The sequence below is a fragment of the Nomascus leucogenys genome, chromosome 2 (assembly GCF_006542625.1).
Source record: "Nomascus leucogenys isolate Asia chromosome 2, Asia_NLE_v1, whole genome shotgun sequence".
Lineage (NCBI taxonomy): Eukaryota > Metazoa > Chordata > Mammalia > Primates > Hylobatidae > Nomascus > Nomascus leucogenys.
Genome location: NC_044382.1, coordinates 142,351,835 through 142,366,469, shown reverse-complemented (window position 1 = coordinate 142,366,469; position 14,635 = coordinate 142,351,835). Strand labels below are relative to the sequence as shown.

General features: G+C 35.7%; 1 protein-coding gene across 3 annotated transcripts in view; it reads right to left on the bottom strand.

The window, feature by feature from the left end:
* CNTNAP4 (contactin associated protein like 4) overlaps positions 1–14,635 on the bottom strand; it is a 334,483-nt gene that overhangs the window by 276,120 nt on the left and 43,728 nt on the right. The gene's annotated exons all lie outside the window — the stretch shown is intronic.

The window sequence follows — 14,635 nt, the reverse complement described above, 5'->3', positions numbered from 1 at the left end:
AACATGGCCTGAAAGTCTCTGATATTTTTCTTTTTTGAAAGTGGCTGGAATTAATAAGTAGCACTACTCAAAAGCATATTTGATATTATACAGAATCATATTCACTCTGCAGCAGACTGGCTTAAGTAGTATTGGTTCTGGTTTAGCAATGGAAACAGACCTCATTCAAAATTCTAAATCTGAAGCGTTTTCTTTTTCATTATAATGTTCATTAAATACAGGTTGCTGTCCCTGATAAGAAGAAAGTGGAAGTATTGAGAAACACTAGTCTGTTTTCTTAAGATGCCTTTTTTTTCCTCAAAGAGACAGAAAAAAAATATTTTTGATAAGGAAGAGAGAAAACTCTATGATGCCAGAAGGAAATCAAAATCAGTACCAAGAGAGGAATGATACAGCAGTTAGGAGGTCCTACCCAAAAATAGTAAATCATGCCTCTGGAGAAGACACTAGGCTGATGGTTACAACCGAAAACCTGCATTTGCAGCAGCCCATCGGAGACCACAGGCACCGAGCTCCAGAGAGGAACACATGTAGGGAAGATTGGTAATGACGCTGAGGGCTGGAGAGACAGCTGTGCCTATAACTGACAAGACCAATTGATGAGTGAAGGGGTTTCCTGGAGGGTGACAGATGCACTTCTGAGATCCGTCATATGTGACAGTCTGTACCCACCACCGCAGGTTCATGTTTGAACAAATGATAGTGCTCGAAGAGACACTGAATTATCTTTAAGTGCCATAAATTCTTGAGCAGGAAGGGGAGGGGTGCAAGGACACAGTGGTAACCTTAAATTTCTCCTTCCAAAAGAAATGTGGACTTACGCGAGACAAAGTGGGATGACACTGAACAGCTCATGACATTGACATTTGCAAATGGCTTAAGATACTGTTATATTAGAGAAATACAAGAATCTTCAGGGAGCCATATACTACTACAAGCAAATGCTGATACACTGAGAATTCAAAAAATAAGTCAGTGGACAACCAATGAGCTCAAAATAGAGGAATGTTTAAATAAAAGTATATCCACTTGATGGGCTACTATGAAACCTTTGAAAAGATAAATCCAAAGGCTACTTAGCCACAAGAGAAATGCACTGGAGAGGATGGGAAAACATGTGTATGAGAAAACATTGAGCATGAACAGATGCTGTGCTAAGATTGACTGAGATAATGTATGGCAAGCATCTGTCCCAGCTCCCAATTCGTGGAGGGCATTCTACAAATTTAAAATTAGATGATAAATTTTAAGCTGACTTTTCAAAACTTACTAGAAAGATTATTGTTTGTTTGTTTTATTTATGTTTTATTTGTTTGTTTTTGACTAAGCATAGAATGTATCACAGGAGGAAGGAGGAGGAGCTGTGTGTACTGAGATTTACTGATTAGGAAGTGGGAAAGTGTCAGATAAAACAAACTGCACAATCAACTTTTGAGGAGGGGATATGAAAAACACACAGAGCAAATCACAGCACAACTGGAGCTGGGTAACATACAGAAGAAAGTACTTTGGAAGGGGATAAAATAATACTTGTGATAATGGCTATGGAAATGTTGGGATATCAGAAACTCTTGGGTACTAGAGGCACCTAGAGAGCACGAGGTGCAGATAAAAGCAAAGAGAAAAAGAAGGGATAGGCAGTGGTATCCCTGTGGCCACCAGGCAGTGGTGGCTGATGGATGACCATGCCATGCCATTGATCTCAGCAATGCATTGAACCAGGATTCAACTTCAGGATGACTCCACTCAGCTGTTAAGTTTTAATCTGTAAAGGCAATGTATCTACTATTGAACTTTCAAAAATAGTTCCCCAATACTGAAAAAAAGCATGTAATTTAGACAGTTGCAACAGTGAGAGCACCTGTTATGGACTGAATTATGTCCCCCCCTCCACAATTAATATGTCAAAGCCCTAATCCCCAGTGTGACTTTATTTAGAGAGAGGGCCATAACTGGAGGCAATTATGTTTAAATGAGGGGTAAGGGTGAGGCCTTAATCCAATAAGATTGGCCTCCTTATAAGAAGAGGAAGAGACACCAGAGATATATATATATCTCCTATGTGCACAAAAGAAAGGCCACATAAGACACAGCAAGAAGGTGGTCATCTGCAAGTCAGGAGGAGAGGCCACACCAAAAACCAACCTAGATGGCACTTTGATGGACTTTTGGCCTCCAGAACTGTGACAAAATTAATGTACATTGTTTAAGCCACTCATTCTGTGGTATTTGGTTATGGCAGCCATAGAAGACTAATATGGCACCAAAGGGAATATGTCTCTGAACATGGGGAAGGAGTGAGGCTTTTATGGAGGAAAGGAACAAAACTGGTAGAATGCCTTGGTCAGGCAGTGCTGCAATCTTGCAGAAAGGAGTTGGATTTTCTTTGTGATTTAGGCTGTTTCAACCACTTACCCTGTTCTTGAAATTGTTGACTCAAAGAAGGAATTTAGAGGAAGTGAATAGGTCTTTGGGTACCAAGAAGCAAGCAGGACAGTGTACACTCAGAGAAGAAAATGTTAGTTATCTACATGAGCGAGTGCCTGCCACTTCACTCTGACTAATCAAAAGGGGCTTGTTGTTAAGATGAAAGTGACAGATCCTTGGAAAAAAGAGGAAGGAATGAGCATATGTGGGTTCTTAGAATTTACAATCATGCCAGAGCGAGAACCTTGAGAATGAGCATGTGTGGTTTTGATACTCAGGGGAGGAGATTTCACAGATGCAGGGACAAGATGGGCACATTCGTTTTCAAAGAACAATGGATTTTGGAGTCGTTGGGTCTAAGTCTCAGCTTTATTCTTCCTTACTCAGTAGCTTTGGAAGCACCTTCTAAATTTGTATCCAAGTTTGTAAAATAATCATAGTAACACTTGTCTCACAGGCCTGTGTGAGAATAAAATAAGAAAGGGAACACATCACCACCTTGGAGTCTGCAGAGCCCACTGCAAAAGGAATATTTGTCATTATTAATGATAACATGTCAACATGCATGAAAAGTTATGAACTATAAACTTCTGGCAATAAAAATCACAAATGTGTACCACGAGGAGGATGAAACGTGAGCGGAATCTAAAAACAAGCGATGGGTTTTACAGAAAATAATAAAAGGAACATATGTGCAATTAAGACAGGAAAATAAGGACTGGCACGGTGGTTCATGCCTGTAATCCCAGCACTTTGGAAGGGCGAGGCGGTGGATCACTTGAGTCCAGGAGTTCAAGACCAGCCTGGCCAACATGGCGAAACCCCGTCTCTACTAAATGTATAAAAATTAGCCAGGCAAGGTGGCAGGTGCCTGTAGTCACTACATGTGAGACTAAGGCAAGGAGAATTGCTTGAACCCGGGAAGCAGAGGTTGCAGTGAGCCGAGAATGTGCCACTGCACTCCAGCCTGGGAGAGAGAGCGAGACTCTGTCTCAAAAAAAAAAAAAAAAAAGGCGGAAAATAAAAGTTTGGAACTCATTAATGCTGGTAAAAAAAAATGCTAAAGGCAATGAAAAGAAACATCTTGCATATGTTTGTAGGCAAAAGAAGGTCAAGGAGGCTGTGGTCACACTCCTTTGTAAAAGTTAATAATGAAAAGAAAAAATAGAGAATGAGTGTTATTTTTCTTCTACCCTATGTGAATGAGAAAAATCTTTAAAGAGAAAATGGGAAATAAAAACCAATACAAAAGACTTGAAGTCCAAACTCGATGGAGTTGAAAATTTCTTCTCATAATGTGGAGAGTAATTTTCAGTACTACCTTCAAATGGCTAGAGATGATCGGGCACGTGCTACAGGCATAGGCAGACATGAGGATGGACTGGAAGTAGCTGATGCTGTTCCAATTTTATTTTATACTCATGATGTATTTTTTGTTTGCCTGTCTATTGAGAGTCCTCAATCCAAAATAATTTGATGTAGTGCCCTATCAAATTACATTTGCTATAAATTTTTTAAAAAAAGGTGAGAGGGAAAGGAAAAGAGAGATAGTGAGAAGTAATAAGAATAGGTTGACCAGGAGAATATGCACCATAATAGATGACGACAGACTAGAATAAGTACACAACCTACTGAAATGAAATGGAACAGAGTTAAATATAAAGTCAAAGTTTTAAAATGATAGCAAAAATGAATGGGATCCTAAATAAAAAGGACTTTTTAAAACACCAAAATAACACAATTTTCCACTTTGTCTAGCCTGATTCTGTTCATCTTCTCTGTTTTTGGTGTTTCAACTGAAAAAAAATACAAAGTATCATCCATCAACGTAGTTTTCCCATTTACTGAATATGCTCTTTATTCCAGGCACTGTGCTAGATGTTGCAGACACTGAAGTGATTAACATAATACTTCAGTCTTTCGAAAATTTCAGTTTTGCAAAGGAAGCTTTTAAAAAATCCATTTTGATAGTCTATGATCAGGGCAGGAATAAGCAAACATTCGAAGTGCTATGAAATTTCTGCTAGAGAATGATTAAAGTTGAGGTGGTGAGACTCCATAGACAAAGGAGATGAGGCTTGTTTTGGGTAGACATTTTCCAAGAGCCTTCAGAATGAAGTATTTGAGGGTAATTTACATGAAGGGAACAACAGATGCAAAGGCCAAGAAATGAAGAGCAGAGGACACTGGGGACACCAGGATTGAACAAGAAAAAGCAGTGGATTAGTTTGCTCTCACGCTGCTATGAAGACACACCTGAGACTGAGTAATTTACAAAGAAAAGAGGTTTAATTGACTCACTGTTCTGCATCGCTAGAGAGGCCTCAGGAAACTTACAATCACGGCAGAAGGCAAAACAGGCACATCTTACATGGCGGCAGGCAAGAGAAGAATGAGAGCCAAGTGAAGGGGAAAGCCTCTTATAAAACCACCACATCTCAGGAGAACTCATTCACTACAACCAGAACAGTATGCGGGCAACCGCCCCCATGGTTCAATTATCTCCACCTGGTCCTGTCCTTGACACATGGGAGTTATTACAATTCAAGGTGAGATTTGGGTGGGGGACACAGAGCCAAACTATATCAAGCAGTAAAGACAGACAAAAGTGGAAAGATCAGCAAATACCAAGTAGGAAGACATTTGTTTGCCATGTTCATAAGCCTCAACTTAATGTTGGATGTGCCTAACAATGAAATACAGCTGCAAGGCAAAATTTGCTTTTTCTTAAACTCTGTACCTTTGGTGAAATATAACAGTACATTAAGTCAAGCTTACCTAAAACTACAATAATATGTGTAGTAGGTAAAATATTGTATGATATGAAATGGAGGGAATCAGGGTCACAGGGAGCAGTGAAGAAGGAAGAGGGAACAGCTGCCTCACTAGCCGTCTCAGCCAAATCAACCCTGGCCATCGCTAACGTGACAGATGTCACAGCCAGATCATCCTCATATCCAGGAAAATGAAAGAGGAAAATGATCACAGGAGGCTCGATTTTGCTAACTCAGAAAAACAGAGAACTTCCTGGCATCTTCTCCAGAGAATGTTTCAGTGATTAATGGTACTACCTACATACTTTCATGCTAATCTGGTTCACGTTGCAATAATACATAAATATAAAGAAACTATTCCATAGGCAAGCACATAGCAAGGCTTCCAAGAAACCAATGTGGTCATTTACAAAGAGAACAGGTTAAAAAAATGAATCAGGCTGTTTTGAGTGTTAAGCATAGCAAATTATGGTGATCACAATTTTATTTTTAGTAGCTAAAATTCTACATTAGCCTTCTTTTTCCATTCCTCTAGTATGTATTCGACCATGAAATGTTCTGTTTTATCATGTTTCATTTTGTGACAAAGGATGCTAGGAGTTTAAGAAACTAAATGTTATCTACAGTGTTTGCTCTTTGCTTTCTTAAATGTACTCTAGTTCTTTCCCCAAATTATTTCTATTTTTTGTATATTTGTTTTAGAAAAGGTTACATCTTTTGATACTTAAGAGGTAGTGTTATGAAGCTGTGTGTGAGCATGAAGTTTTCTTAACGGATTGTGACACATTTGTCATGCTAAAGTACAACAGTTCAAATAAGCACAAAAATCATACACACTATGAAACAAAAGAGCCTAATTGAGCAGCTTTATAACCTTGCATAGAATTCCCTCATCACCAATTTAGATAGAATTGCTTTTATTTTAGCAATGTTCTTTTAATTAAGTCCTAAACATCTAAAACATGGCAAATGTAAATACATATTACAAATCCTTAATTATGAGGATCACTAAGCATTCTTGCAGCTTTCTGCCTTGGACATAAATTCTTTTTGTTTAAAATCAGCCAAAATTGAGAGATAAAAGTGAATGATGTGAAAAAATGTTCAACTTTGATTATCATGCCCTTCTCTTGCCACCCATATCACTTTACTGTATTGTCTTCGGGAGTTAAATTGTGCTTCAATTTATCTAGTGGTTTTTAAGCCAAAATCTCTCCCAACATATTCTGCTTCATTGCTAGGTTCAGAAAGACTAGCACCCAGGGCGGGAGGAGAAGTTGAGTTAACTACTGGGGATCCTGATGTCTTTACACCATGTCCTAGAAAATAAAGATCTTTGAGATCACAAAAGGGTAATATCACTTCTCTGTCTGGGTGAATGTAAACTAGAGCCAAGAAGACCTCTTGCTAATTTTTAATCCCACATACTGCTTTAAAAGCATACTGGAGACTACTCTGGTATGGATAGCACACAAGAAACAATCTTATTCTATATCCCATCATTATTTAATTCAAAATATGCCACCTAGGGGCAATGCTTTCTATTTCCCCTACCAAAATGGTCTGTCTTCCAATTCCCACCCACAGTTATCTTCACACACACACACACACACACACACACACACACACACACACACTGATAATTCTATCTCAGCAACTCATTTCCCTTAAAGACCACTTTCAATCTAGTTCCTTTTTTGAGCTTGGTCAGTCATCTACTGACCAGCAGATTTTAAAATATGAATACATAGTATCTTTGAAAACTGAAGACAATTTTTAAAGATATAAATATACATGCACTCTTTTAGAGCAAAGCTATTAGCCTAGAAATTTGACTTTCTCAGATTTTCCAAGAAATCCCTCTATTGAGCCTGGTATAGCACAGGCAATTGCTTTATACTGATGGGAAAATGTGGGGATCTCTGTGGTGGGCCAAGGGAATCAAATGTCTGTTCAAGGTCATCCAAGCAACTATCAACCCTAAGGCTTACAACCAATTGCTAGGAGAGTTTATCTGTGTCCTTATTCAAAGGACATTGAAAAAAATACTTCCATAAGTCATAATTGCAAAGTAAGTCCATTAATGAAATTACAGGTTATAATTTTTCTGAAAAATATACAATAAACATAATTTAGGAAGGCAGGTGAATTTATATATTTACATGGTGCTTTTAAAGTAATATCAACCTATGGCCCCATTAATAAGTATCATAATTGCCAGTGGGAACAAAATGGTTACAGAAACAAATATGTCTTTTACGATTTAGAAGCCCATAATATCTTACTCTAGAGCACTGCCAAGTAATGAGAGGTACTTAATAAAAAAAGTAATTAGAGCTATAGGCCAACTGATAATATCACACCATTTTTTTTCCTTTGTGATTTAAAAACCTTAGAGATAAATTTCATCATTGCTCTATTAAATACTTATGACATTAAAAAATTTTATAGTTACTAATTTTGAACTACTTAAAATGTCAAATGTTTTCAGGCTTCACTCACTTTTCCAATTATTACATTGGAATGACTCATTAACTGTAACATAAACAGGCTCATTTTTACCTCCTGTTATGCTATTTTCCCAATTTTATTACTAGAGTACCACTTTTCCATGAACCATAATGAAAATTCACTGGAAGGAGGGGAAAAAAAAAATCCAAGCATATCCACTTCCTCTTCCAAATACCAATGTTCCATGGGCAAACTGAAGCAATAATGATAACTTGTAATGCGTTTGGCATGTACATTCTTTATCATTACACAGTTCTGTAGTTTTTCACTAACTACAGAACTATGTAACTATAGTTAGTAACTATGAACTAACTATGAAGACCCTAACAAAAGACATTTTGGAAAAAAACTTTGTCCTCCAAAAGTCAATTAAGAAACAAAAGTATCTTTGTTTGTGCAATTATATATCAGATTGGTCTTTGCCAACACAGAGCCATCAGCCCCCTGAAGTAATCAGCACTTTGGAGAGCCTAAAAATCATAGATTAAAAACAAGGAAAGCCAGTTTCAAAAGTCAAATAAATGCATACATACACATACAGGCATGCATATCTAATTGAAACACACAGACCAACACAGCTTAAGAGCTCATGGAAGAAATTTAAATGTTAAACTCTTAGACATCAAAATTTTCCCCAAAAATATCAGAAGACAATTGAACAGTCAACGACATTTTTTGTTATTCAGAGATACAATTTGTTGTAACTTAAAATTATGGGTAAACTATCATTTCTTAAGATTTTAAGCTCTGTTTTTAAAACCCTGACTCCTTCCAATTCCAATGTTAATCTTCTGGGGAAATTACTTCATTTCAGTGTTTTCAGTTAATCACAGGGTCTCCAAAACTCTATAATTTTTGTCTGCATGAGGTTTGGGGCATTTCTTTCACTTTCTGAGATTCTTCTTTTTAAAGTGATCAAACTCAAACTGATATTAGCATTTGATGCTACAACTCATTCCTAAATATTCCTAACTGAAATACCCGTGAAAACAATCATCCATACATTTGATAAGAATTTGCATGTCATCACCACCCGCAACATAGGAACATCATGCAACAATATAGGAAACATCTCCTATTTAAGCACATTCACTGTGATGGGTCAACCCTTCCCTATCATACTAGTTAATCTGAAAAATATAATTTCAATGATTATAGATAAATACTAAAGTTGAGGTCAAAATTATTGAATCAATAAAAATGAAAAATAAGCTATAAATAATAATTGAAACACTAGAGCGTCGAAGACTATAAGGTCAAAATCTGCATGATTCAATATTTCATCAGAAATATTCAACTAAATCTGAACATGCACCTAACAATGTTGGATACATTTTTCTTACTCTTCCTACTGTTTTCAGGAGCCAGATCCTTCTGCAAACTTTCAGTCGGTGAAAACAAAATGAAAATATTTTTAAAAGGATAGTGAAGGACTTCTTTTGTTTGTTTAACTTTTATTTTTTAAGTTCAGGGGTACAAGTGCAGGTTTGTTACATAAGTAAACTTGTGTCACGGGAGTTTGTTGTACAGATTATTTCAACACTCAGGTATTAAGCCTAGTACCCATTAGTTATTGTTCCTGATTCTCTCTCTCCTCCCACTCTCCATCCTCCAAAGGGCCCCAGTGTGTGTTGCTCCCCTCTATGTGTCCATGTGTCTCATCATTTAGCTCCCACTTGTAGTGAGAACATGCCATATTTGGTTTTCTGTTCCCTTGTTAGTTTGCTGAGAATAATGGTCTCCAGCACCGTCCATGGCACTACAAAGGATGTGATCTCATTCTATTTTATGACTACATAGTATTCCATGGTGTATATGTACCAATTTTCTTTATCCAGTCTATCACTAATGGGCACTTAGGTTGATGCCATGTCTTTGCTATTGTAAAGAGTGCTGCATTGAACATACATGTGCATGTGTCTTTATAACAGAATGATTTCTTAAACAACCTAGGACTAATTGGCAACCTAAAGGTCATATGATTCATTAGTGAACAATATTAAGGACTCAATATTGATTAATCTGAAGTAGAAGAGATTTAAATTTTAAACATAGTATTTAATCAAGAAAAATGGGTATTTGTAGAGCAGAGCTGATATTCTATTTTTAAAAACTCAAAGCCATGTAATTCCAATGTCATTATCCCTGATCGTTGTCTACTTACAGTGTATGATCACGAATCTCATCACAATTCCTTTGACACTCAGAGAAAGTCGTATTTCAGTTAAGTTCTTTGAGACTATCCTAGTTTTTTTTGGGGGGGGGATTTATTTTCTTTTTGGGAATTGGCCTTTTGATGAAACTTAGAAATCTTCATTTAAAGCTGAACCACTAAAAACAATATAACGGAAAAATAAACTATTTTAACAAGTGACCATTTGTTTTGAAAAAAAACTGCTACATAGAAATAGGAATGTCAATGAAAATGGGTTTTTAAATGATATTACATCATATTTTTAACTTAATTTTTCAAAAAACTGTAGGAAAAAGGATAGTGTAAATAAAATGGGGCCAAAGATCAGTTCCATCAGTTCCCGGATTTCTAAAGTAAATACAATTTCAAATACACAAGTCATTTACACAGAAATTATTACTGACACGGGTAAGTGAAAATCACTTGCTTAAATATAATGAGCTCTTAGTGGGCAGTGCTTAAATGAAAATCTATTTTTCAGTTTATTCTAGAAAATTGGCCGATTTAAAAATTTTTAGAAAGCTGCTGCTTTAAAAGTCACAGGAGCAAAAATACTCTTCTATCAAAAACATTTTCCTCATATGATCTTTGATTCCAAATGTAAGTTTCTGATTAAGATAGAGTGGAATATTTTACACTCATGAAAATGTAAAATAACAGCAGAATTTTTGTTCAAAATATCTAAGTTGCAATTACTTGTACAGTTTATTGAACTTACACTACTTATATAGTTCATTGAACTTATATTACTTATATATTTCATCAAATATCTTATCCTAACAAGATTACTTGAGATTAAAACTGTGGGAATTTTACAAATAATTTATACCCATGGAAATATCAAGATTTTTGAACAATAAAGGCTTTAAGAAAAACATATAAGGAAGACATTAACTCGAAGATATCTTCTGTTATATTTCCTGGCAATAATATCATTGCACTCAGTACCACAAGTCTACAAGTATATATTTGTGTGCTAAATAATTAAGACTAAATTTTATCATAGAAGTATAATTTATACACTTTTCACGTCTTATCGTTTTATTGTATATTATTTAAATCAGGGTCAATTAACTTTTTATATAAAATTCCAGAGAGTAAAGAATCTTATGTAAGTAGTTACATAGTAAGAGGGTAAACAATCTTAATAAAATTTAATTGATAAAATTCAAAATATAATACTAATATTTGAGTAGAAGTTTTTGTCATGCAGGTTTACTAATAAGTGGAAGAATAAAATTTGAATTTCACATAATTATTTTTTACCATGAAGAATTCTTCTTTTAATTTTTTTCAGCTAAAAATGGAAGAACCATTCTTAGCCCATGGATCATACAAAAACAGTCACTAGCAGGTCAGATTCAGCCCATGGGCCATAGTTTACCAACCTGAGTTAAATATTTTATTATCTTACAATAGATGTTATACAATCCTATTAATCTATTTTCTTTAACAAAAGTCAATTTAATCTTGATAGACTCATTAGCTCCAATACAGAAATTGCTTATATATGACATAAATTCCAAAATTAATTTAGGAAGACAATAATCTTCACTGCCTAGAGTAAGCACCAGGTATTATGTGAAAGTTATGTTTGATCCCCATGTTGGCCCATGAGTCACGTTATCTCCAGAGCTAGAGTCTGCCTTTATCAGAGATTATTGAGATGCATGTAATAAGAAGTGGAGAAAATGAACTGAACAGATGAAAATAAATCACCATTGCTGTTAGAAAAGTGAGTCAAAGTACGTGCTGATCTTTATAGGGGCTAGCCATTTATGCATTGCCTCATAAAATTATATTTTATCAGTACTTTACTATTGCATTCTAGTTATTTTCTGCTATAGGAATAAATATGGCAGGGGGAAGAAAAGAAAGTAGCTTCTAGAAAGAATGACAAGGTTGAGTTTTAACAATGTGAGAATCTATCCAGCTGTCTCCCAGGGCCCACAAGAGTGATCATCTACACAGGCAATTTGCCTTCATCTATCCTTCAGTCCTTCTTTTAGGGTAGGTATCAGATACAGCTTTTATTTCCATCAGAGAAAATAAAGAACACAGTGAGATGTTAACTTCTAATTAAGTCATTGGTGAGCATTAATTATTCTCAAGAGTAGGGCTCAGTATACCAGTGACTAGAGGGCCTCCCTCATATGATCTGCGAGAGTAAAAACAAAAGCAAATTCTTATCAGTCTTACTACTGTACCCATTCCTTCTTTTGGGGTAAGTTGACCCCATCTTCAACCATGTCTTAATGTTTAAAAACTGGATTTATAAGAGCAATTAAAAAATAGAGAAATGTCTCTGTTCTTAATGCATGTCTCTTAGTAGCAAGCAAAGAAACCAAGAACGGCCAGTGCAGCTTCTCAAAGAGCACGCCCTTCTACAAGGGTCCGTCTCTAAACTTTGATGAAACGAACCCTTCAATATAATTGTAAAAACTCATCTTGATGAGAACAAAGAGAAAAAAATTATGTTTAGTCCACTGCTTTTGAAATGTCACACAGGATACTAGTAGGCAGAGAATATGGTTCATTCAACATATTTCATCTTTAGACAGATAAGTACTTAACAGGGCCACCGAAAATATACAAGCACATGAGTCTAGTAGTTTACAGATATTTACGTACACATATACCTATATACAAATGAGCACATATACATATATGTGAACATATATGTTTGTCTTTGAACAGAATCCTTCTAATGTAAAGTTTCCGTGTTGTTTAATTGGATCAATTAACATTCAAATTAAAGTGCACCTAATCCCTGATCTGTACGGGTTTTGCACAGTTCTGTCCCATGAAAGCTTTCAAACTGGCAACCTTGGGCTGACTCTGTAGATGACAGATTTGCTCCTGGCTCATCAGCTGTAAATAAAGGGGAAAAGTCTTTCTAGTCCTTTAATTTTATTTATTTATATTCAGTTATTTCTGATATTACTATTGGTAGTCAAGACTGACTCACTTTTTCTTAATATAAAGTCTTGTCCAGAAGAATTATTGGGGTCATTATGACACTTTAGAAATGCATATGCTGGGTGATAGTTGCTTGTCCTTACACTAAATTCCAATGTTGCTGGGAAACATATATATACTTGTTCTTCCAAAAAGGATGAAACATATGAAGTACTTTCCACCATGGCTTGGTACAAGTAGACCTTACTTCTTCCAAAAAGAAAATACTTCTTAAGTATTGAAAAATGAAATAGAAATTAAGAAATGAAATATTTTCTTTTACACATACTGCTGCAAATCATATTGTCAAAATATTCAAAATAAATTACTAAATGCAACTTTAATTATATAAGGTCATTTCATTTTATTTTCGACACTTGAAGAACAGTCAGCTCCACATGTATGGGAAGCAAGAATTCCAACTTTAAATGTTTTTTTATAATGAAAAATCCTATAGGTTTTACAAGTTCATCAGATGTTTAAAAGAGCATTAGATTACTTCCTTAACAAACCAAGGCTGAAAGAATATAGAACCAACACTGAAATTTTAAGAATCAGTGAGGGATCAAACCAGAGCCAAGCACACATAAATACTACACTCTCCTCAGATCTTTTTCAGCACCTTTTATTTTCTAAGAAGATATATTGCAAAAGAAAGCTATTTAATGTTGATGTACACCCTACACTTTTTATTGAGCTTCAAGAAAACAAACAAACATAAACAACTAGCAGCCCGATTAATTAGATTAGTGTATTTTAAACCCAACTACAGGCAGTCTAGTGGAAAGACTGAACTGAGTACAGGCCAGATTTAAGCTCTGCTTTTCTTGAGGGAAGGATGCTTGGGGTGATGTGCTTTACATTGTAAGAGTGACCTCTAGTGCTTTTCTTTTTGGTTGAACTTTAGTGGTTGGCAGATGAATTACTTTTGCCTTTTCTTCAGAACTTCCATTTGTGTGTGGGTGTTGTTGTTATTGTTTCCTTGTATGATGCAATGTTTGTCAAATGCTACCATTATAAGATTCCAAGGTTTTGACTAGGTGAAATTATACATTTTATTGACTTTTGAGATTATCACAACACTCAAACTAAAGTTGAATCTGATGTGCAGCACCTGGAGTGAGGTTCCTTCTTTCAGAGTGATGGATACCCTGTGACATTAAATGAGCCCATTCTGAACTGAAACACGAAATCACGGGAGCCAGGCACTGTCAATGGATATTTGACTTGTGCCCATGAGTTTGTCATGTTTTTCCCACATCAGAGCTCTGTAGGATAGTCAAGTGATATACCATAGCAAATGCCTGATTACTGCTTCTGTTCCCCAAATCTAAGCCTGATGATACAGCAGCAACATAAATTCCTGGACAGGCCTCATAGCCATTTCTTAAAAAGCAAATGAGCTTTTCCTTTAAAATCCAAGAAAAAATAAAAAGTTGTATCTGCCAAGCTTCTTTGTCATTAATCAGGAGGGGAAAATTCTCCCATTTAGAGAATTTAAGCCAAAGATAACTTTTAAAACTTTTTCTATCTGTAACAAAGAGTGGATGAAGGGAGTCTGCCAAATTATTATGGATGATATCTAAATTATAAATAAGATTTCAATCTTCCCTAAATAGGTTCTATTTCATCAGAACATTCAATTACAAATTTATGCAGTTAAGCATTCAGCCACAAAGGAATCCTACTTCTGAAAGATCACCTGACTGGTTTTCCTTTAAGCAAAATGTAGGAAGAGGCTCCTCTTTCGGGAGCACGCTAAGTCTCATTC